This window comes from Euprymna scolopes, chromosome 32 (genome assembly GCF_053919585.1).
Source record: "Euprymna scolopes isolate OS-2025 chromosome 32, ASM5391958v1, whole genome shotgun sequence".
In the NCBI taxonomy this organism is placed as follows: Eukaryota; Metazoa; Mollusca; class Cephalopoda; order Sepiida; family Sepiolidae; genus Euprymna; species Euprymna scolopes.
Genome location: NC_136513.1, coordinates 14,826,113 through 14,853,189, shown reverse-complemented (window position 1 = coordinate 14,853,189; position 27,077 = coordinate 14,826,113).

The following is a 27,077-nucleotide window of genomic DNA, read 5'->3' as shown; positions in this document are numbered from 1 at the left end:
CCATGGCAACGTATTTTTATGAGGACGCCGGATTTTAGATCCTTTTGAGGTGTTATTGATATCTGCATATAATTAAAACATATAATTATATAATTCGAGATGGATCCGGATGCTGGGGGGAGGGTATGAGGGGGGTTCGACATATACCTGGGGGGAGAGGAGGAGGGGGGAAAACATTTAATGCGGATTAAAGTTGATTATTGATGATAGTAAGAAGGTGGAAATAGGGGGGTCGATATAGACGGGGAAAGGGGGGAAGTGCAATTAATGCAGTATTTACATTTTGTAGACGTTGTTATTTTGGATAATATATGTTGAGAAAAGGAAAAAGAAAAAAGAGAAGGGGGGCAGGTTCTGATAATATAGATAGGTGGACGGATTGAGGATGATTGTTGATGATAGTAAAGATGGGAATTATTAATCAATGATGGGGGGTCGACATAGACCGGGGGGCAATTAATGCGGTATTTACATTTTGTAGACGTTGTTATTAAGGATAATATTTTTTGAAAGAAGAAGAGGAAAAAGAGAAGGGGGGCAGGTTCGGATAATATAGATACATACATCTAATAACCTCACCAATTAATATTATCCGACTCATTAACCAATAATTCTACTTTTCCCATCTTTAATCATCCTCAATCCGCTTACCTATCTATATTATCCGAACCTGCTCCCCTTCTCTTTTTCTCTTCTTCTCTCAACATATATTATCCTTAATAACAACGTCTACAAAGTGTAAATACCGCATTAATTGCATCCCCGGTCTATGTCGACCCCCCCCATCATTAATTAATGATCCCCATCTTTACTATCATCAACAATCATCCTCAATCCGCCCATTTATCTATATTATCCGAATCTGCCCCCTTCTCTTTTTTCTTTTCTCAACATATATTATCCGTAATAACAACGTCTACAAAATGTAAATACTGCATTAATTGCACTTCCCCCTTTCCCATCCGTCTATATCAACCCCCCCTTCTTTCCACCTTCTTACTATCATCAATAATCAACTTTAATCCGCATTAAATGTTTTCCCCCTCCTCCTCTACCTCCCAGATATATGTCGAAACCCTCTCCCCCTTCATACCCTACCCCCCAGCATCCACATCCATCTCGAATTATATAATTATATGTTTTAATTATATGCAGATATCAATAACACCTCCAAAGGATCTAAAATCCGGCGTCCTCATAAAAATACGTTGCCATGGTGACAATATTTACCAACTGCTACGGTGGCTACTGATCACTTACTCCCACTCCCTCTTACACAACAACAGATAGCATGACGCAAAAACCTCTACTCCCACTACTCCCACTAAGTAGTTTTTAAAACTTTAACGTCTACTTTTCTTTCTTTCTTTTTCCTTTTTTCAAACGTATCTAATAGAAGCTCTAGCGTCTTTTCACAACTGAAATTCTACTATAAAACCTCGTCACACTACCAGACGACCTCCCTCTCTATTTAAAAAAATTATATACCGCTCTATTAACATATTTAGCACTTATCGGTTTTCCCCTTTTTCCCATGAAAAGATATATATATATATATATATATATATATATATATATATATATTCCATATATATATATATATATTCCATATATATATGTAAGTGTAAGCCATGTTTGGATTCAGAACAGTGGCCAATTCTACACAAGCCGTGGGGCAGTTCTCGAGTTTGAATCCATAGATTCTTCAATGTTGTGACGAAAAAACAACATATGCGAAATTCCTACATGAAGGTTGTTTGATTATGGAGCAATTCTGGTTTCTGATTGGGTGGTAACAGAACGTGAATTAATTCGATTTCTCAGTTCTTAGCAGCATCGTTTGTAAATAGAATCCCCCGACTATGTGGGTCATACCCATTATATTCCGAAAATATTGTAACATCCCTCTATTTTTTATATTGGGGAAGTCCGTTGAGTTTATTCTGCTTAAAAATAAATATATATATATATTTTTATATTCAATTATGCATAATAAAATTAGGAATCATTTGGATATTTAAATGAATGCATGTAAAAAGACGCCATTTTTAATTTAATTTAAATATCTTGCAGATGTATATGTGTACAGGGAAGAGAAATAAAAGCAATAGGACATATTTTTAAATAAGAAAAGGGATAACTGTGTGAAAAATAAACTATTCCTTAAATGTTATTATGCAGTTTTGTTCAAAAAGGAACACATGTACATGTATTAATAGATATACATATAAGTAAACATACATGCAATATATGCCCGTTTAAAAAAGGGGCTGTTTTTTGTGTTTTTGTGTTTTGTTAAAGCAATGCAAAGAAAAATAGGACATTTTTTATAAATCAGAATTAAAGTAATGTGCATAAAAAATAAAAGTAAATTGTAATTTATGCGCGCTTTAAAATAAGTATGAAAAAAGTATTCTTCGAAAAGAAAATTCGCACAGAATATGTTTGTTAAAAATGATGCATAACATTTTTTGTCAAAAAGGAAATTAACTAAGAAAAGGTCTAAAGAAAGTGACTTTTTTAAAATTGTATTATTTCTATAAAAGTATAAGTTACGCATTAGCAGATTAAAATGTTAATACAAACAAAATGGATGCATGTTAAAATCTTTTCCAGGATAATTTTTTTAGTATATAGAAATATGTATATATATATATATATATACAGCCCCGTGGAAAATAATCCAGTCGAATTCTTCAAGATCTTTTGAAGAAAAATGGTTTAACTTTATTCGTGTTGCGGTTTTCGTGAATACATCAGCGATGTTTTGATGTGATGATGTGTAATTCATATCTATATACTTAGATCTTTGGTAGATTACCGTGTAATATGCTAAGAATATACAAGTTTGATTATCACAGTCAATTTCCACGGGGCTTTTAGTTAATTCTGGCTCTAAATTGTCTTTAAGATATTTTTAAGGTAGGGTGCTTCGTTGTGTCGTGTGCGTGGTCAAGATAAATACTGCTTCACTCGTAGAGAGAGGTATAATCTGTTGCTTTTAAGATTTCCATGAAATAATAAGCCCGTGTCTCATAGTCTGAAACAATATCCAGATATACTTTTTCGATCTTCTTCGTTTCTGCAATCTGAATGCGAAAATCCTCCTAATTTTAGGGGATGATTTTTTTTTATTTTCTAAATCCTAACTTCTGTTCTTTTGTTCCTTTTAAATAACGCAGGACTTGTCTGGCTCTATTAAAATCCTTCATTGTCGGTCTTAATAATGTTTTGTGGCAGTTCCGTCTGTTCCGTATAACATATGGTGGGGTGTGTTCGCACTCATTTATTATACAAGACTGCATATGATTTCTCCGTATAATTGATCATTTTTTGTTTAAGATTATGTGTGTATATTTTTATTAATATCATTTTCGACCGGTGTAGAGCGTGCCTTGCACCCACATTCCAGAGTTTAATGGTATTTTGTCAATGTATCTCGATGGATTCACCGTAATAAGTCCTTTGCTTTGAGTTAATTCTTTCCCCAAAAAACAGGATATTTTTCCCAGGATCGGTCAGTTTAAATCTGTTACTTAATTTTTTCGTAACATCGGTCAACATTACGTCACAATTTTATGCGAATAAATTATCATCGACCCATAAAACCAAAATCAGTGGTGTATTGTATTTCTGTTGCTGTATTACCAGGGGTCTGCAACGCATTGGCAAAACTGTTGTTTAATCATATAATCATAAAATACTGTATTCGAACATTGAACACTCTGTTTTAGACCGTACAATGACTTGTTAAGTGTCCACATGCTGTTTTTATTTTTCATTATATATCTCTCTGGGGGAGTAATATAAATGTCACAATCAATTGGCGCATTCAAATAAGCATTTTTTCAGGTCCATTTGATGGATGTTTAGGTCATATTGCGATGTGATTATCAATAAAATTCTGATTTTTGTTAGTTTTCCCGTAGGTGAAAAAGAAGAAAAATATTCTATACCGTAAATCTTAAATTATCCTCTAAGAAAAAATATAGCTGTGTACTGTCCAACGCCTGATGATGTAGTCTGTTTTGTAAAGACCCATCTTGTAGAAATAAGATGTTTATCTCTTGAAAGAGGTACTACAGTATATTATTTTCGGTCAAAGCATCTATTTCTTTTTCATGGCTATGTTCCATTCATCACAATGGTCTGAATTAATTGCTTCGTTAGAGCTTTTTTGGCGTATTTTCCATGGAATAGCAATAGTCTATTTTATAATCTTTTATATTGTCGACCAAAAAAAGAATTAAGCCGCCTTTTGGGATATCTTTCGACTTTACCATTATCATCATCATCATCATCATGGATACTTGTCTCCGTCAGCTATATTGTCGTCGTTTGTTTTAATAATTTGAGGAAATATAATTCAATTCTCTCCATATGACGGGGTTCGCCTTAAAGTAATTAAACGTGCCTCTTAATTTCACACATTGTATTCTTTTTATTTTATTTTTCTCTGGAAAAAATATTTAATTGGCTGGGTTGGTTTTATCGCATCCAAGAAATATATTGCTTTTAATATTTAATTTACATTTTATCTATGTATGTGGAGCAAGTTGAACCAAATATATTTATTCGGCTTAAATTAGGTTACATATGGGCGGTTAGATAGAGTTTTTTAAGCATACGTCCAGAGGTTTTGGGGAGTTTCATTCATTAATAGACATCTTGCTATTTCAAAAAGTGTCCGCCATGCTCGTTCCGAAGACCCCTTTTTGTATGGCGATCTAGGAGCTGATTGTTCATGCTTGATGCGATGGTTAATTAGTAAAAGTAATTAATTAGTAAAAGTTAATTAGTTAAAAGTTTTTATTAGTGAATTCCCTACCGTTTTCGGAGTGTTTACAATTTACTTCACCGTAGGAAGCCATGTCGGCTAAATATTAATTGCCTGCAGGGGATCAGATTGGTGCTATAAAAAGTAAACCATTGTAAAACCTGAATGGTCGTCTACGAATTCCAACACATATCTATAATGTCCTCTAGCCATAGATTCCAGGGGGGCCGTTTAAGGAGCATGGCACCATTGATAGAAATTTTTGGCCTTCTTGTCTGGTATCTTACTTTGATAGTTTGTAATTTTCCCCTGCGTACATACGTCGCAGTTGATGTTTTCTTTTATATTTTCATTCCATCAACTACAGTCGGCATCTTTTTTATATAAGGAATATTGCAGTGTCTAAGAATTTTATGCTATATTTGTAGACGGTGGGAGGCGGTTTTCAATGGGACTACGCTATTTAAATTATGTAGTCTTCCATTTTCTTTAATGTCGAATACAGTTCAATTCGGATACACCATGTTTGATTTATTGGGGATAAAGTTTATATTTACACCTTGTTTAGTGGGTGCCTACATAGTAAATATAGTTTGTAAAAATTTTTGGATTTGAAGAGCGTTTTCTAGAATACAACACTATGATTCACTTTTATTGTTCCTTAGTGAGATTTAAGCATCGTCACTTTTCCAAAAGATATCATTGAATCGACTCTGGTCAGCTAGTTCTACCAAATTCTTTTGTGGCTTAAAGTTTGGATCAAAATTGATAGAATCAGATACCTTTGTAATCACATGTGCTGTGGCACTAGAATCGACAAGGAATTTATTATTGTTTGTTGAATCGTTAAGCGTACATAAACATTAGAATGTATGTGTGCTAATGGAGCTCTCCGCATTTGCAGTCCTGTATCTACATTGGAAACTCTTGTGACTAGGTACTCCACAATTATATCAAATAATGTGTGTACGTTTCTTACGAGAAAAATTTTTATTTGGCAAAGTTGCGGTTTTTATTCCTGGCAATGGGTATAAGTTAATTCTGGTGTTTTTATGTGTGCATTTTTAAATTTCATGATATTTGTAGCTTCGTTTTTTCCTATGATCATCATTTAATCTCCTGGTAACTTCTGAGTGCTACCTTGAATTGGCTAACAGTCATAGGCTTTTCTTTCTGGATTATGATGGTGGGAAATTGCTGAAATCACTCGGTAATACCCTAAGGACCATGAAAATAAGCAGAGTGTCGCTTATAACTTCACCAGATATTTTTTAAAAATTTGCAGTTGTTTCAGCTCTTATAATATAATCAGTAATGGTTTCGGCTTTCATTTGTTTTTGAGAGCATCTCGAGCTGGACTCCACGGAGCAAAATATTCTTCCGAGTTCAGACGGAAAAAACACATATGCCAAATTGTTACAGAAATGTTTCATATTAGAGCAATTTTGGTTTCAGATGGGTTGGTAGCAGGATGTGAATTAATTCGATTCGTCACTCCTAGCAGCATCGTTTATAAATATATAAATATGCGGAACCATACCCATTATATTCCAAAAATAATGTAACAATATATATATATATATATATATATATATATATATATATATATATATATATATATATATATATATATATATATAGGGGTTCATCGTGCCCTTTGACGGTAATAGTGCACCATCCCTTGGGGCACAAATAGCTTTGAACATGATCGATCAGTAATGTGGGCTGTACAACAGTTTTGCGCACAGACGCATACACATGCACACAGGCATAAACACACACGGAACAACACGAACACTACCATATATATATATCTATATATACATATATATATATATAGAGAGAGAGAGATGTATATATATATACAAACACATATATATGTATATAAATATATATATATATATAGATAGATAGATAGATAGATAGATAGATAAAGAGAGAGGGAGTGAGAGATAGAGGAGGGAGAAAAAAGCTATATGAGGCTTGTGATAAAAGATCCAGTAGAGAGCATTATTATGAGGAAAATGTAAAATCAGCGTAACATATAGCTATATTTATTTTACAGACGATCTGGACATCCGATTTAAATGTTAAAACTAAGGGGACTGGAGAGACCCATATTAATAGGCTGTGTATGTCCGGTAAAGGACGAGCAGAACTTGATTTCCTTGCTATTTTATTGGAAATGGATGGCATTGATTTTACTTGATCTTCTGTAACACATAAAAATACACCACCACCCCGCTACAGACGTATGCAGCCATACATTACCTGGATAAATTAAATATTTTCATCTCATAATATATGAATCTTAGCATATGATTTTTATTTCTTTTTTCAGCCGCGGCACTCATTCATATGAAATATATTGATGTTGGAAAGCTCTGTTTTGTTTCTTTAGCTATAACTAGAATCGATACCAAAACTTATGAAGAAAGCTTCCTAAAATTATTCATATAATAAGTATTACTTTATTGCCATCAGCAACAATCGAAACTGATACCAAAATTCATGAAGGATGCATGGTAAAATTATCTGTTATTTGGAATGGAAGATAAAACAATGATTTTTTTTTACTAGCAGGACCCGTGATCCGGCGATGTTTGGTGGAAGCATGACTCCCTCCCCGCGTAAAAAAATTTAATATGGCTATTGTTGTTTCTGTCGTTTGCCAACTCAAACCTCCTCATGTTAAATGAGATATCGGAATATACACCTTATTTTGTGCCTGAGAGTGGGGTTGTCACAAAGGTCGCTGGAAGGTTCACGGTCATTTTCAATTTTTGGTTAAGGTAAAGTTCAGGGCTAGGTATTTTAGTGGGCAACATTGGATTTATGGTAAGAAAATAATAAATATCGATCCATGTGTCCTTAAATGGGAATAAATTCCTTAACGTTATTTAATATAAATGTAAACACGATTGAAGAGCGCCCGTTTCAATTAAGCTGCAAAATAAACATTTTAAAGAGAACGGTGTATTAAAATGAAAAAGAATCGTTTATTTTCTTTTAAACTTTTAACGGGTGTAATTAAATGAAATTATTATTGAAAATGTAGTAATGTTAAAGGCTACAATATTATTATTATTATTAATCTGAAATCCAAATTAAGATGGGGACATGGTCACGGAAGTAATATCTCTTTCAGCCTTGCAAGGTAACAATAAAATTCTAAAATATGAATCTAACCTGAAAAAAAAAGTATTATAAATGTTTACGTTACCCAAAAATTCATAAGCACCACATTACGTTGGCATATGCTCGCATATAATATCGCGCTCTGTTATCATATGCATCCGACATCAATACCAATTTGAAATTTTGTTATTAGGGATTTTTTGTACCGCGCTATCTGTACTTAGTGTTTTCAGGTTAAATTAAACGTTTACGCTATTTTTTATTCAACTGTAAGGTGGAAGAATATTTACCAAACCATTTCCCCTCCCTATTGTGAAAATGATTACACAAATTCGCAATTTCTATTGTTCAACGGTTAGAATTATAAAATGGTTGAGATACCATGCGTTGCCAGGTTGTAACTGATATATTTGAATATTCAGTCCTCGTAAATAATATCTGATCTCTGACATAAATAATTGTCCATAAATATCTGTAAGACATTAAAAAAAGAAAAGTTTAATTTTTCCAGGTTGTAAAAATATTTTGATTCCGCCTGATCTAAAATACGTTTAAATATATTTAAAATCATGCAGATATTCGTATTCATTAATACAAATACATTATGGTAAAACTATTCAAAAATACCTCACTACTATCAGCAAGAATCGAAATCAAGACATTTTGCGTCGCAGATACGATCTCAATCGATGTTTATATCCAGACCAAGATAATTAAATCTAAGAAACATGACTCCTGAAGTCTTGAAAAAATTTATTTATGATTACATGTGCAGAAAGGAGTATAACCGTGTCGGCCAGAACAGCATTTCACATTTCAACATATCGATATGTATCATATATTATTCATCAAGCCAAACAGATATTTTATACGTTTTAAACAATCCTATTCCTGTTAATTTCAGTGTTATGTGATGAGTAGTTCAATAGCATGCCTGCTAAATATTAACAGACACACACATCCACACACACGCCTTCTGTTTTATTTATATAGATTAAATACGAAAATTCTGTATGAAAATAAACGTCTACTCTGGTTTATTATCGTCGCATAATTATTTGCATGCAGTAAATGTTGCAGAAATATTTAAAAAAAAACACACGCACACATCACAGAACCACGAACGCGCATGCGAAAATTACCAAGTATATTTTACCAAAAAATGCAAAATAATAAAAGGCAAGCATTGCAAAATTTAATTTTTTTGTTTGAAACTAATATTTATTTATGTAATCGAGAAATAATGAATAACACAAACAATATATATATATAATATATATATAATATATATATATATATATATATACATGTTTTCGTATATGTAATGTAACATCCGAATGTATTGGGAAACGGTAGAATTTTTGTATAAAATAATATTTGTTTATAATATCGGTTATCGCATATATACACATATCTATGATGTATATATGTTGCATATATATAATGTATATATATATATACATATATATATATAGACATATATATATATATATATATATATATATATATATATATATATATATTATGTATGGTTTTACGTCCGAAATTCTACTCTCTTTGCAAATAAAGGAAAAATAACGTCTGACATTCTTAGTACTTTACAGACTTAGGTTTCAGATTACAAGAAAAAACTGAAAGAACAAAAATATTTCAAAACATGACGGTTAAGTGTTAAATTGTTACGTCGTATTAAATGAAACACGGCATTTTTGGTCACGTGAAAAGAAATGACAAAGTATTTTGTGACAGGACGTTAGGGGTTGTATTCTTGGAGCATACTAAGCATTTCAAATATTTTTTTTGTTTGGTAATTTCCTTTGGATTAAAGCGAGTTCCAAGCTAGACGGATACTTTGTAGCGAGAGGATGCTATAGATAGATGCATCGATAGATAGACGGATAAAAAGATACATGAATGAGCGAGTGAGAAAAGCTGGTTAATACATAGATAACAGAAGGAAGGGGGAAGAGGGGGTGAAGAAATGCTAATGTTGAAAAACGATCCTGGTGTATAACTATGTCACGTGGGGGAGCATTGTAGATAGGACTCTTTCCTTATTAAACCCGCCATTACAAACTGTAGTAGCTAATCACATGCCATTTTTGTCATCGTTGCCACAACGTTCATGTTAAATTTAGTACAACTTTATAATTTTAAACTGGTGAAAATTATAGAAATTGATATTTTTTCTTTAATTTTTTTATTTTTATAATCTTAAACGATATATACTGGCCAAACTTCTATGTACATTGTTTATAATTAAAATTAAACAACTAAGAAAATATTGCTGATATGTTTTACAATCATATAAAAGAACGTGTTATTTATATTGCTGAAAACATTTTAGAATATTGTGTTTAAATAAATCTAAAGTGTTTTTTTTTAAATAGTTTTAAATGTAACCAAAGTTATGTAAAGATTGTTTAAATATAAGAAAATATGATTATTCTTTTTTAAATAGTTTCCATATTTTCTATTTTTGAAAAATGAGTTCTGCTTATTTAAAAATGATAACTACTTAGTATCAACGCTTATATATTGTTTGTATAGTAACATAAACGTGAGTAGGGAGTTTGGTTCATGTAATGTAATATAGGTTTCGAGATTAATTTCCTACCTAAACTCTACTCTTAGCGATAATGTCAGACACGTGAATAAATTCATGCAGTTTGAAAAAAATAAATAAAAACACCGAATCAGGCAATCTCATATTGTCAGAAGTAACTAGTATCAAAGGCAAGTAGGTGCAGGATTTATGCACATAAATTATTATTAGATCGAAGAGCCGCATGCTCTTCAACTTAAAGAAATAAACAGAAAAAAATACCCACTAAACTCACCAAAATAATAAAATCATTACTTTAAGAAAAAGAAAATTAAACGTTCCAACATTTGAACAACGCTCAGCTAAAACGGATGATTGCAGATCGCGCGCGATACATGCCTGACGGAAAAAGGAATAACTGTGAATCTAACGCATGCGCATAAAACGAAAACGTCGGTGACGCGACAATAAAGATTTTAGATGTAAATTTGCCCATGCCTGTGCACGATATACCTGCATATAAAGAAAGATACTACTCGCTATAAACGATCCTTGGTACATGAATATTTTTCTTGTGAATTTCAGTGGTATATGACGAATGGTTTAAGAGTTTACCTGTTGTGTATTATACACACAAATATCTAATGTTTTATTTATATAGAAAGGATTATAAAACACATTTGCTCATTGTGAAGTTTAATTTTGCATTTATATTTGGTAAATATGAAAAATCTTTCCAACGTCGTAAAATGCTTTAAAATAACCACTGTTGAATATTTTCGAGTGTGCTGAAAACAAAAATAACATACAAAACTGGCATACAATAGTTTCAAAGATATGAATAAATGTTAGTTTCTACATGTGGGGGATCATGTTTTTATTAGTGTATAACGCATTAGGAGCACCCATTTTAATATAACATTTTGTTTAGGGGGGCAATGTACAATGCACACAATTTGAAGTAAAATGAGCACCTACATATTTTACTTTATATGCATTCATAATGCGTATACCCCCACCCCAAAAAAAGGGGGTACTCATTTCATATTTTTCAGTGTACGCTGAACCAACGGGGGGCATAAAGCGGGTTCTAATTTCATGGTAATTCATATATACAAGTTATCTCCTACTTTTTCGCGAGTAAACTTTTAAATATTTTTGAAATTACTTTGCAGACTTTCCGTTGTTTTTTGCAGCTAACATTGCTTCATATATGATACACTCCTACTTTTCACTAATTTTAAAACTGATTTTCGTTTTCATCACTCACAAAACCTATAAAGGTGGTAATTTTAAAGGATAGGTTGAAGTTGGAATGAATCTTCATAGTTACCATTTAATTATTTGTTAAATAACGTGATTAAGTTCACTTACATTTTTACTCACATATGTAAAGATAGCGTGATGTAAATTCATCCATGTATAGCTTGTGTTATTAAACAACAATTCTGCGAGTCGAAATAAATTGAAACGGAATATTATTTGATGCACCCTTAGTAATACTATAAAAACGCCATACTGTAGCTGTATCTGTATTGCTAAAATAAAAGGATAATATAAAGTAATTGTTAATCACATATTAACATGTGTAATAATAGCATGATTTAATTTAAGCCATTTATATTTTGAAAGTAAAATTATTAATAGTTATGTCTCTTTGAATCATATTTAAAAAAAATTCAATCGGACTACAATTATTTCCACTTATAATTGTAATATTTAAGATTAATTAAAATGTAGCGTTCCTAATGATTTAAAACTGGTAATATTATTCTATTGTCGTTGTCTTTGAAGTGTATACATATCAACATTTTCAAGTGTTCATAAACTACATTTAACATCCCAATGAATGCATTGGCGATAATACTTACGAGCTTTAAAAGGCGGACCATTAAGAGGCATATATATTTTTATTAGAAATATTTAAAATATCCTCTCTTAAGCTTACGTTTCCGGCCGATTTTATTTTATATTATTTTTATTTAATCTTACTTTGTGTATCAACCCCCCAAAAGTAAATATTTTCTTTATATTTTTAATATTTGACAGAAATATCTGCCTTACAAAAAATGCTAGTTTTATTTTCGATGTTATTAAAAGAGCCGTACAATATTTTTGCTGATGAGGACACTTTCAAAAAACAAACACACAAAAAAAAACAAATGATAATAAAATTGTTGTCTAAGACTTATTGTCAACCTAAATAAAAACATCGTTTCGAAACGATCATACAATTTATTGAAGGTGTTTTTCTTCCTTGTGAAACTTATTTTTAATTTTTAATTTTAATTATAAATTATCAATCATCTTACTCAATTTAAAAACATGTCTAGAATATATGCCTATTGGCTTATAATCTATCTACATTACAACGGACACTGTTTGATTTGCTATTATTTTAATTGTATTAATGAATATACTGACACATTAAAATATACTCTACTGTTTAGACTGTGGTTCTAATCCCTTTAAATTAATATATATATATATATATATATATATATATATATATATATATATATATGTATATATATATAACTACTTCATTTATTCACATAAATGTAATATACGAAAGTATAGATTTATGCGTAAACTTTAAGTATTTACTTCAAAAGTGCTCAATACGTAGGTAGAGCTAGTTAGTAATTTATAAAAATATAGGGTGATTAAGCTACACTGATTAATCTGCGTTTCATCAAACTGTAGGATTCGTCAGGCTTATGCGCGAATTCTGTGGTTGCTTCTTGTTTTTATATATGTTGAGGATGTCTAGTTAGCCAAAAAACTTTCTAGTATCCACCGCGCCCCTTCCTATCAGCCAATGTGCATGCATTTTATCAAACAAAGGATCTGTTTTAGAACTAGGTTAGTGGTTTTAGGTAGACGTTCTCCTTTTTTATATATATTAATATACCTATGTGTACACACATACATGCACACATATATATATATATATGCATATACATATATATACATATATGTGTGTGATCGTTTATGTATATTCGTGTTTATTTAATTTATTTATTTGTTTGTTTCTATTGTTATTGTTAGTTTTAAAGCTATTTTGTATCGCTATCCTAGAGTAAGTTTTATTTTGTGAACACAGTTGTTTTCTATGTCTCGGCTACAGTTTAATATATTTGGAGGTTCTTTAAAGTACAGGATAGAAATTTTTTCATGGAGGCAGTATTTACATGGGTCGTCTAAATGTCTGCATGTGGTAGCTTGTCTTATTATTTTCCATTCGACTACCGGCGAATGTCCGCTTTCTTTGAGTTCCCAGTATTTATTCGCTAGTGTTGTTTTTATACGGTGGTTTTTATTTTTGAATGTAAAATTAGCTCTACCTACGTATTGAGCACTTTTGAAGTAAATAATTAAAGTTTACGCTTAAATCTATACTTTCGTATATTAAATTCATGTGAATAAATGAAGTAGTTATACTTAGCTCCAAAAACAGTCGAGCACTTCCAAAAGAATTTATTTCACCACATTTAAAATAGATATGGAAAGAGTTAATTTCGAAACATTGCTAATAAACATCTCCACACCCAGCAAGCATAGCTATATTATTAAATTAATCCAAAAAACATATGAACTAATACGCCGAATGTGATGGCGAGTAAATTTCTTCCTTAAAAATGAAAACGTAAACAAAAAAGAATCCTATGGTTTTAAAACCCTTAACAATGCGAAAACAGTAGACCTTTTGATAAACTTTTAAAATGACCTTTTAAACGTAATTAAAAACCTAGAATTCCACAATAAACCTAATAATTTCCAACGGAAACTACCCAAAATCATTAGAAACCTAAACAACTCGAATAAAATCTTTGTAAAAGCAGATAAAACAAGAAACTTTTATAAAATAGATAAGCAAGAATATAACAAACTAATCACAGAAAACATTACAAAAACTACAAAAAACTAGACACAAACGAATGCGACTACGTAGATATAATAAATACTGAAAGTAAACAAATTACCGATAAACTAAAAATTAGCGACAAAGTTGGCAAATTGAAACCTAGGGAGTCATACAATGGGACATTAATAACAATCCCAGCGCCCGCCTGATAAACCCAACTAAACTAGAAATATGTAGAATTAGCAAAACTATACTTTCTAGAGTAAATAAACAAATAAAACAGGACCTAAAACTAAACAAGTGGGCAAATACTACCGAAGCAGTCACCTGGTTTAAAAATATTGAAAACAAAGATAAATATACGTCCATACAGTTTGACATCGGAGACTTTATCCCTCGATATCCGATGAACTTTTTAACATTGCCCTAGAATTTGCCGAAGCATACACTGATATATCCTCAGAAGAAATCAACATCATTAAAAAATGTAGAAAATCAGTTCTAATAAAAAACAATAACCTATGGATAAAAACTAAAATGAAAAATTCATTCGATTTGGCGATGGGTGCCAGAGACTCTGCAGAGGCATAAGATCTTGTGGGATTATTCATTCTATATACCCTCACAAGCATATTCGATACTACGGATATCAGCCTATATAGCTATATAGAGATTACGGACTAGCTATAATAAAAAACTCCAACAAAGTCAAGGGAGAAAACTTTAAGAAAATCATACACAAAGAAATGAAAAAATTAGGCCTTAAAGCGGACGTATCAGCTAACATAAAAATAACAAACTTCCTGGACGTCACGTTACACTTAGATAAAAACACATATGAACCATACTATAAGATAACTCACCTCCAATTTACGTAAACCCTAAGTCCAACAATCCACCATCAATTATAAAACATATTTCTAACTCGATCGTAAGTAGACTAAGTAATAACTCAAGCGATGAAAATGCATTTAACAGGTCATCCGATATCTACGAAACATCCCTAAACATAGTGGATACAAAAATATCGATATCAAATATAAGCCACAAAACACCAACAACTATAATAAAATTAAAGATAGAAGAAAAATAACTATAATTTGGTATACGGCCCCATACAATCAAATGTTATAAACAAAACTTGCCAAGAAATTTCTAGATCTTATTGAAAAACACTTTCCCGCAACCAACCCCTTACACAAAATCTTCAATAAACATACCTTGAAGTTATCTTACAGTTGTTGCGAAAATTTAGAGATGATAATTAAAGCACATAATGACAAAATACTAAATGAAAACAATGTAAACAACAACAAAATAAACAATAAAAATGTAGACACCATGGCGGAAATAAAACCGACACTAGCAGAAATAATAATAATAATAATAATAATAATAATAATAATAATAATAATAATAATAATAATAATAATAATAATAATAATAATAATAATAATTATAATTATAATAATAATAAAATGATAACAATAATACAAAAAAAATCACAAACCAACCCCGGACAAGAACAACCATACCATAAATAAAAATACTAATAACGAACAAGATAAATGCAATTGAAGACACCGCACACTTTGCCCAGTCCAAAATAAATGTCTAACAAAAAGCGCAGTTTATCAAGCAACAATATTTGCGAAAGAGAACCCGAATAACAAGAAATATTACAAAGGCATGACTTCCTTAGATTTCAAAACACGATACTATGACCACAAAACTACATTTAAAAAAAAAACCACCGTATAAAAACAACACTAGCGAATAAAAACTGGGAACTCAAAGAAAGCGGACATTCGCCGGTAGTCGAATGGAAAATAATAAGACAATCTACCACATGCAGACATTTAGACGGGGCATGTAAATACTGCCTCCATGAAAAAATTTCTATCCTGTACTTTAAAGAACCTCCAAATATATTAAACTGTAGCCGAGACATAGAAAACAACTGTGTTCACAAAATAAAACTTACTCTAGGATAGCGATACAAAATAGCTTTAAAACTAACAATAACAATAAACAAACAAATAAATAAATTAAATAAACACGAATATACATAAACGATCACACACATATATGTATATATATATGTATATGCATATATATATATGTGCATGTATGTGTGTACACATAGGTATATTAATATATATATAAAAGGAGAACGTCTACCTAAAACCACTAACCTAGTTCTAAAACAGATCCTTTGTTTGATAAAATGCATGCACATTGGCTGATAGGAAGGGGCGCGGTGGATACTATAAAGTTTTTTGGCTAACTAGACATCCTCAACATATATAAAAACAAGAAGCAACCACAGAATTCGCGCATAAGCCTGACGAATCCTATAGTTGGATGAAACACAGAATATTCAGTGTAGCTTAATCGCCATATATATTTTATAAATTACTATATATATATAAATATAAATACGTATATATATATGAATATGTATATATATACATATATAAATATATATATATATATATATATATATATATATATATATATATATATATAAGTATGCATGAATAAAAAATCAATACGAAAAATATATACATTTTTATATCATTTCTGTAGTTATTTCCTGTGTGTTGACGTGTAGGAATATAAAAGGTATTTTGAAAAAAAAACAAGAATGTTTCCTTCAAAAGCACACATTTTGGTACGATCCTTCGATTTTCCTCAATGTGAATGATAGAAAACATGACGGAGCGGGCACATCTTCAAACAAAACATTTACTCCGGAGGACGACAGTACAACTCTAAGGCTGCCCACTGGAATTCTATTCTGACTGCTGACAAAAATATTTCATCAGATGAAATCGAAAGTCTAACATCTTTAATGGGTTAAAGGCGTTTGCTCTTCTCAATAAAAAGCGGTAATTATATAAGATATTGATTATACTATGAAACCATATTGAAGTTGTTTGTTTTCAATTTAAACATTTCTAGAATAATCAATGTTTCGATGATCTTTTAGCACTTCACCATATATTAACATTTGTTTGCATATAAATTGGCACGATGAAAAAATACAAATCACAAAAATAGCTGCCAATTGTTTATTATAGTTAAGATTAGCTTAAAATTTTTAATCTGCGCTTGTGTTAGTGTTGCCATATAACGTGTACAATTTCACAAATATTTGCCTGAAAACTCTCGGAGTTAGAACAAACATATAAACATGCGTATACTTCTGTCACTGAGTGTATAATATATATATATATATATATATATATATATATATATATATATATATATATATATATATGTAACACATATAATATATGTAATATATATAATATATACGTATAATATATATAATATGTAAATATATATGTAACATGTATGTAATATATATAATATATGTAATATATAATATATAATATATAATACATACATAATATTTATATAATATATATATAATATATAGAATATATATACTATATATATATACAATATATATATATATATATATATATATATATATATATATATACAGAAATAGAAATATATAAAGCAATTAAGCTACACATAATATTCCGCGTTTCATTCTTGTGAAATTCGCCAGGCTTATGCCTGGCAATAGCCTTGGAAATGTTTCCGAGATTGAAAAGATTAATATTCTATGTAGCTTCATTGGCATATATATTTTCATGACTTTCTACCTAGCTTTACCCATGTATTGAGGTAAATACTGAAAATGTACGCATATAATTATATCGGCGTATGACTACATTAATAAATCTTATATATATATATATATATATATATATATATATATATATATATATATATATTCATATATATATGACATTTTATGGCAGCCCCTTTAAGAGATTCCTTTCTTATCGTTGAGAATTTCAGTTGAATTAAAGTCGGTCGATTTAGCTCTAATGCATAGATCATCGTATAACGATTAGATCACTCTCTGACTGACGTAAATGAACATTTAAAATTAAAATGTTTAAAAGTCGACGTTATTTCACGCGGTTAATCGAAGCCGAATGGATTAGGTCACCGCTAATCGAGCCAGAGATGTCTCGTGATGCGGGGTTCGAATCGTTAGACTGGTATTAATCGTGACACCCTGCACTGAAGATTTCCAAAAGGATGGAACACTAGTGGCTGTAGGTATTTAATTATTATAGTAAAAGATAATTATATATATATATATATATATATATATATATATATATATATATATATATATATATATATATATATATATATATATATATATAAAGCGGTACCCTTTGTGTAAACAAATCGGACTTAGGTAGTTAGGACGATGTTACAACAGCAGCCACCTGTAGCGTAGTCGTTAGGAGCCATGACTGTCGTACAGACAGTCGGGTTTCAATCCTGGCTTGAGGTGGTTGCTTTTCTAGCCGAAATGATCTGCTGGGAAACAGTGATGAATGTGGATGACTATACTCCTCTTCATTTTGAGCATATTGAGAAGTAATACACGAATTACCAGTAACGTATACAGCGATGCTCTTTGTGTAAACAAATCGAGATTATGTATTTCGGTCGATGTCAAGACATCGTTAAACTCACGACTCCCTCAGCAGCTGCCGATTGCGTAGTGGTTGGGTAGTTGAGTTTTAATTCTGGCTTGAGGTAGTTGCCTGTCTAGCCGCACTGATGAGCTGTGAAACAGCGAAATATTGCTCTCTCTCTCTCTCTATCTCTCTCTCTCTATATATATATATATATATATATATTGTTACGACGTATCACATCCCTACTTGGGATGGTAGAGATGGGTGACGTAACGAAATATATATTGAAAAAAATCCCCATGTCCCTTGATAATGCGGTGTTTATGGGAATGGGATAACCGTCTCAAAGACAACAATAAAATGAAATATATGGGGGAAGATGGAAATATCAAGAACAAGTATCGTCGAACAATTAACAAATTTCTATTTACAGGGTTAGTCAAAAATCAAGAGACTTTATTCAAAAATCAAGAGACTTTATTCAAAAATATAAATACTTTATTCAAAAATCAAGAGACTTTATTCAAAAATATAAAGACTATATTCAAAAATCAAAAGACTTTATTCAAAAATATAAAGACTTTATTCAAAAATCAAGAGACTTTATTAAAAAATATAAAGACTTTTTTCAGATATAAAAAAAACTTTTAAATTTTACCCTTAATGGTAGAATAAAATAAAGGTATGGAGAACAATATGAACTCAGATGGTTCTGCTAACAAGAAACCCAGAGTAATGATGAATGAATCTCTTTTTGAGTTAATAAAAAGGCTTGTTGGGCAAAATGTACCTGCAACGGAAATTATGCAGATGACAGGACAGAGCAAGTCTACTGTGTATAAAGCAGTTTCAAAGATAAGAGAAAATCCAGATTCCTCTTATTCTGATAATTATGGAAAATCAGGGCGACCTACAACACAGCATCCTGACTTGGTAAACAAGGTTAAAAATATTATTAATGAAGACCAGTCGTTAACTCCAAAAGGGATTCAAACAAAGTTTGAAGAAAAATTTGGATTTACCCCGAATCAAACCTCCGTTTGCAGACTTTTGAAGGAAGCGGGGCTAACAAGAAAACCGCTGAAGAGGAAGGCAGCTCTCGCTAACACGAATAATCACCGTGAAAAAATGAGAGAATACGCCAGGGCTTTTGTGGGATATCGAAACCGCGAAGTTTTGTTTCTGGATGAAACAGGTTTTAATTTGCACACATCCAAAAATTATGGATATTCGCAAATTGGTGTAAGCCCAGTTACTTATGTGTCCCCTTCTAAAGGACAAAACTTATCAGCCTGCTGTATTATTTCACAGTTCAGTTTATCCTATTACAAACTGATTGATGGATCGTTTAATGGGGAGAGCTTTCTTGAGTTTCTCGTCGGGGCTGTTAATGAGGGTGTTTTAAGGAGAAATGTAGTCTTAGTAATGGATAACGCCCCAATCCACTAGACAATTGTTGTTAAAGAGGTTTTAGAATCTCACTAGATTGAAGTTGTATATCCTCCCTCCTACAGCCCCGACCTTAACCTATAGCTTTTTTTTTTTAGTATGGTTAAGTCTAGATACTCGGCCATAAGACCTCGTGTTGTTACTAGGGAAGAATTAAAAATTAATGTTGGTAATGTTTTGGAAAACTTAAATGGGGAGGATTTGCAAATTTTTGAAAATCTCATAAGAAATATGTGGACCTAATCTACCAAGTAATAACAGGTGTTGAATAAATGAAATTATAAAGTCTCTTGATTTTTTAATAAAGTCTGTTGGTTTTTGAATAAAGTCTTTATATTTTTGAATAAAGTCTTTATATTTTTGAATAAAGTCTCTTGGCTTTTGAATAACGTCTCTTGGTTTTTGAATAAAGTCTTTATATTTTTTAATAAAGTCTCTTGGTTTTTGAATAAAGTCTCTTGATTTTTGAATAACCCTGTAAATAAAAAATAAATTCAATTCAATTCAAGAAAAGTAAATTAAATATATCTGACTAAATAAATTGATTTAATGATGTAAATTTTACCGAGAGACAAAGTATATCATCAACAGTCAATTGCCACAATACAAGCAAGAAATGATCTGCTCAATTAGATACAGTTTCTAAGGTAAGAGACATGTAAGAGAGATGCCGTTTTGGATGAAAAACTCACCGAATGTCTTTTGAAATGTTCCCTTCCTTTCGTCTCTTTTTTATATATATTTCTTTCCTGTAAATTGTTTACATTTGATTATCCGTGCGTGCGTTAGTTTTCATATTTCTGTCCTTCGGATTGTTTACGTTTCATTGCGCGCGTGTGTTAATTGCTACAATTATTTGTTTCTGGAGCTCATCGAAGCTCTTGATTTATAGTACATATTTCACTCTCTCCCTTGACCCTTCTTGGCTGGGTTCAGTCTTTACTTCAGTCAATATTCTAACTTTGACCGCTGATCAAAGCAGATTTTTACCGTCGCCGCCAACGTCGGCTGGTGCCGTTGATATTTACGTCCGCGACACCGCTGCCGTCACCTTTCGCTGGCTTCGCAACCCCATCCTTCGCTTACTTACGTCTTGTCGCATTGAAGCCCAAATTTGCACTTATTGTTGACACATTTTTCAGGGCCATCTCTGTCTATACGATCTATCTCTCTGTTTCTCTATACAGTTTATCAGTCTCTATGGTCTATCTTTCTCTTTATTCGGTGTATTTCTCTCTGTCTTTTCTCTCTCCTCTCTTTCTCTTATATGAGCTTTCTGTTCTCTTTCCTATTCCACCCTTCGTTCACAGTATCTCTGTATCTTCCTTCTCCTCTTGCTTGCCGGCCTCCTTCTTCCTTTTTTCGTGTTTTGTTTACAAAATGTGAACGAGCAGACGAGAATGAATTTTTTGGCGCAAAAATGATACAGTAAATAAAATATAGGGAAAATATATTTTCTCTTGGCTAAAAATCAATGAAATAATTTATTATATATTTTCATAAATGTATCACAATATATATATATATATATATATATATATATATATATATATATATATATATATATATATATATAGTATGTTTTCACTTACCTATAACACAGACGGTTTAACACATTTTGCCTGGCGGTTTATATTGTTTTGCAATTAAAGAAACTCGATTTAAAAATTACAACGTAAATCAAATACAGCGAAAACGGAAGAAAATAATTAATAGACAAGTGTTTTCCTTACCAAGATAGTTTTTTAGGCTATACATAAAATGTACACATTGGAACAAACCAGGAAGTCTGGTATATATTTCCTAGACAAAGGAACGTCTTTCTATTAGATCAAAGAAAAAAGTCAATGAAATCATATTGGTTCTAAAATATAGATAAAATGTTAATAACATGATAATGATGATGATGGCAACAAACAACAAGCAAAACCGTGAAAATGTCATGGTAGTTAAAAGTTTTACACACACATTATATACAGTGTCACGCTAAAGTATTGGATACATTACATTTTTCTCCATAACATTAATTAAGGTTCAGGATTTTACACAAAATTTGGTCAGTATATTCCTAGTACTATTCTAAATTATATTCGGAGTAGTAATTACAAATTCAAAGTTTATAAAGTTTATATTGAAGGAAAAATATGAATTACCAAACGCAACATATTGGATACACTTAACTAAATATATTTTTCTGAAATAAATTTAAATTACATTTGCTTAGCGTATTGTCACAATGCAAACAAGTTATCACTGACCAATCGACAAGGTTTATATTAAAATAATTTTATAAAATTCTTCCAGTTTGAGCTCACTCCTTCAAAGTCAACCAGTTCATTTATATAAATGCCTAAAACTAAATATTATTACATAGAAATTCGTCAAAACATCATGATAAGCACAGAGAAGGAAAAGGGTATCGAATAATATTAAGGAACTTAAACTACCACTTAGTACAGTTGGAAACGTTATGAGAAAGTTTTTAAAAAAACCTTGGTTAAGCTGTTGCAAATCTTCCAAGATTTGGTCGGCCAAGGAAATTAAACGAAAAAAATCAAGGTATGTAAGCAGACAGGTGCCAAAAGAAAAACAATTCTTACTCATAGTGAAATACAAACCGATCTCATAGAAGCTAAGATTAATGTGAGCAAGGATACAATCAGTCGAATTCTTAATCGGGTGGGGTTTTTTTTTATCAAGGTCCCCAAGACAAGTTCCATTATAGAAGCTTAAACATGACAGATCAAGTTTTCAATGTGTTAAAACATGTAGAGAACAACCCCAAGAATTTTGCAACAAAGTAATCTGGTCAGCGAAACGAAAATCGAAATATGTAAAAGAAACACAGCAACCAATATATAGCGTAAAAATGGCACCGCCTATAACAAAAAGAATACCATTCCTATGGTAATGTTTGGTTGTGGTCCGATAATATTATAGGGGCGTTTTTATCCAAAGATACTGGTGAACTAGAAATCATCAATGGTAAAATGAATGGGCGTATGTACAGATACATTTTGGAGAAAACCCTCCAGAAATTTTCTAATTTGTTGGGACAAAAAAATAAATTTCGTGTTTTAGCAAGACAATGATTCCAATCATACTGCCAAACTAATCAAATAATTGCTGAGAAATAACGGAATTGGCGTTCTTATTTGGCGCATATTTTAATTTTGTTATTACAACTTCAAATATTAGGTAGAATAGTAATAGGAATATACTGACCAAATTTTAGGTAAAATCTTGTACGTAATCAAAGTTATGAAGGAAACTGAAATGTATCCAATACTTTTCCGTTGCACTGTATAAAATGAAAAAAAATAAATAAAAAGCAATATTTTTTTTAAATGCTACCATTTTTTATCCTTTTAAATATGAAAATAATTGAATAAAAAGTATTATAATTTTTCAATGAAACTAAAAACATGACCCATTGTTGTTTATTTTTTCAGATTAAAACTAACAATATTATTTGTTTTCTAACTGTTATCGTACCGAATTAATATTGCTGTCGAAAAAAGTGGGCAGAGTAAAGTTTTACTTTCTCTCCAAATTCAGGACGAATGTTACAAATGTTCGAGTATGCTGAACATGAATATCACAGTAATGCCCTTTTTAGCGTCGAGAAAAAGAACTTTCAAAATATCCAATACAAACAAAAATGTTAGATATAATGTTTCGTTTGTATAACTGTTTGAACATAACTTCACGTGTTGTTGTTGTTGTTGTTGTTGTTGTTGATGTTAGTAGTAGTACCAGTAGTAAAAACAACAGACAATTACACTGTGGTTGTATGTTTAGTAATGCATATATCTTTAGTCCGACGCTAAAATAGAACATTGTTAAAATGGATTTTTAGAAAGCTAAATATGCAAGTATAACCATAGGATGTCCACAAGATTTTTTTCTCTGCATCATATTACACATTATTTTCCGTCGAAGGTTGGAAAAATCATTTTAGAAGTGGCTATCTAAATTTGTGACCACATTCTAAATAGAAACTAAAATTAAGTCTGTTTTTTTTCACAATTTCTTATATTTAGGAATTTTTTTGAAAATAAGTAAGAGAGACAGAGAGATGAGATTTTGTGGTGGGAGGTAAAGCAAGTTACCTTTTGAACCCTATTAGACTAAAATATTAAGGGGTAACCTAAGAAAGATTTTCACAAAGTAGGTGTTCAATTTAGTAGAACGTTATTATGGCAAACTGACACCGGACGATAAAAGTAATAAACAAATGTTTCAAATTTATAGTTTTAATCTAAAAATGAAGCTATGCATCATGAGAAAGAAAAAAAAACATAAATAGTGGAATATAAAATTTGACGCAATTTCCTAACCAGAGGCCAGATTAACTTATCAATTACGTTATCGTAACTGAAATAATTGTCAAACAACTAAATGCTGTAAATGGGATGTTGTTTCTCTAAAAATATTTTAAACACTTACCAAAATATGTACATGCCTAACCGACTTACAAAGAAATTGAAATCAAATGTATTTTGGCTGTTTATTATTATTGGCACTCACCCCAGCAATTAAATTAAAGAAAATTCAAACAAAGTGTGTATGACGTACATATTCGGTACAGTACGAAGATGTGATATTCCAGCACTCACGTAAATAGATCAAGTGTATTTTTTTATATAAAAATATTACTAACTGGGTCGTAGTGTTTTCATCGGCCGTCATAAAATATGATGAAATACATAGGGAGAAACAATTCAAATCAAATGTCGATGTAAAAAATCAGCCTTATGTTACAATACACTTAACTTATTGCGGTATCGGTAATTGGTCATTTATCTATGAATTGAACTAAATAGTTATGAAGCTAAATGTCGTAAATGTAACGATTGCCCCAATGAAATTAATAAAAGGAAATATTTTTTACAACTAAAACTATTAAAATGTCGGACATGTTTATTGCTTCCCCTCTAAGGCAAACTTAGTCACAAGATAGATTTTTAATGTGTGAAAAATCCAGCTCTCAATACGGGGTAATCTGGATAGGAACCACACATAAAATTGCTCACTCTAGAACGATTTCTCCCGACTGACCGAAGCCAGAAAAATTAAATATAGTATAGGAACAAAAACTACACTTTGCTTCTATCCAGAAGATCAACGAACTGCTGTAGGAAGACACTTAAATGTATTCTGATGAAATAAATGTTGGATTTTTGTAATAGGATATTTTAAACTTTCAAGCAAATGGTATAATTTTTTTTCAATAATATTAATTAATAAAAATATATTTTTTGCAACATACGGACCGTGCTGAAATGATGACATTATTAATTAGAAACCTATTCTAAACATAGGGAACTTAAGGTTTGTGCGAAAGGAATGAGTGATCATCCAAATAAATAAACTTTTTAACCCACTTCTTAAAATTACCTTAAAATTCCTAACATTCAGGAAATTAACCAATTTTAATGAAATATTAACTACTTATGAATCAATGATCACGTAATATCATTTAAAATTTTACTCTGAATTATTATTTTATGTAAACAAAAATACATTGACTAAAGTACTATGAAAAACTCATGAAGTTCTGTTTGCTTTTTTATAATCAAAATAAAATATCGTACGTGTTAACAATAAAAATGTTGGTACTCATCCACTTATGTTACTACGTTGAAATAACAATGTTATTATAAAGCTAGCGACTTTTTAATATATAGGGGGCGCGTGTTTGTATCTTATTTCTGTATTTTCACGATACAATTTAATAAAGACAATTATCGTATGAATTAAATTTAATTGAAAAATATTATTTTTAAAATAGCGCTGTACCACGCATCAGAAATTCTGTCTCTTTTAACATTTTTTGTATTACAGTACCATTTGGAAAATACTTTCAAAGTCCGTGTTAATTAAATCAATATAACTCAAAAAAGAATTCTCTTCTTTCATCTTAAAATTTATGAAAAAATAATGTCGTGAAAATTGAAGTGAATTTTAAAATCCGACAAAAACAGAACGTTTTGTATTCTTAAAAATAATCGTTAACTTTCGGTTTAAAATGTACACAATAGAATCCCATTAAAATAGTTTGTGTTTTATTCATATATTTCATTATACATGTTTTCTAACTAATAAAGGTTTATACGTATAGTATTTAGGTATTTAAGCCAGAAGATACATTTTAGCAAAAATTAAAAACAGCTATAATATTTTAGTTTCCATTGATAAACAAAATTTCATGTCTCTGATCAGGATGTAGCTAGGGTTTTCAGCACCCAATCAGGATGTGGTTATTTTCTTCAGTTGTACCAATCTATTATTGGTTTATTAAACCCAAAAGTTTGCTTATTGGAATTGACCACTACTCATACTAAAGCTACGGATAACAAAACTAATAACAATAATATCATAATAATTATGATGATGATGACATCTAAGCAAAAAGTATTTATAATAAAATAATTGAAGTTAAATATAATATATATATATATGTGTGTGGGTGTGTGGGTGTGTGTGTGTGTGTGTGTGTGTGTGTGTATCAGACACACAACAGACAATTAACATTACAAACTAATAAAAACAACGACCCGATCTATAAGAACCTAAATAAGACAGGTGTTCAAATAACCAAACTAACCTCTTTAACAATTAGGGATCTAACACGTAAAATTATAACTAATACCAACATTAACACCAAAGCCGGAATATATTCCATACCCTGCCCTGATTGTGGTAGAATATACATAGGAGAAACTCAGCGTAATTAAAATAAAAGAATATATGAACACAAAAGAGATGTAAAAAACA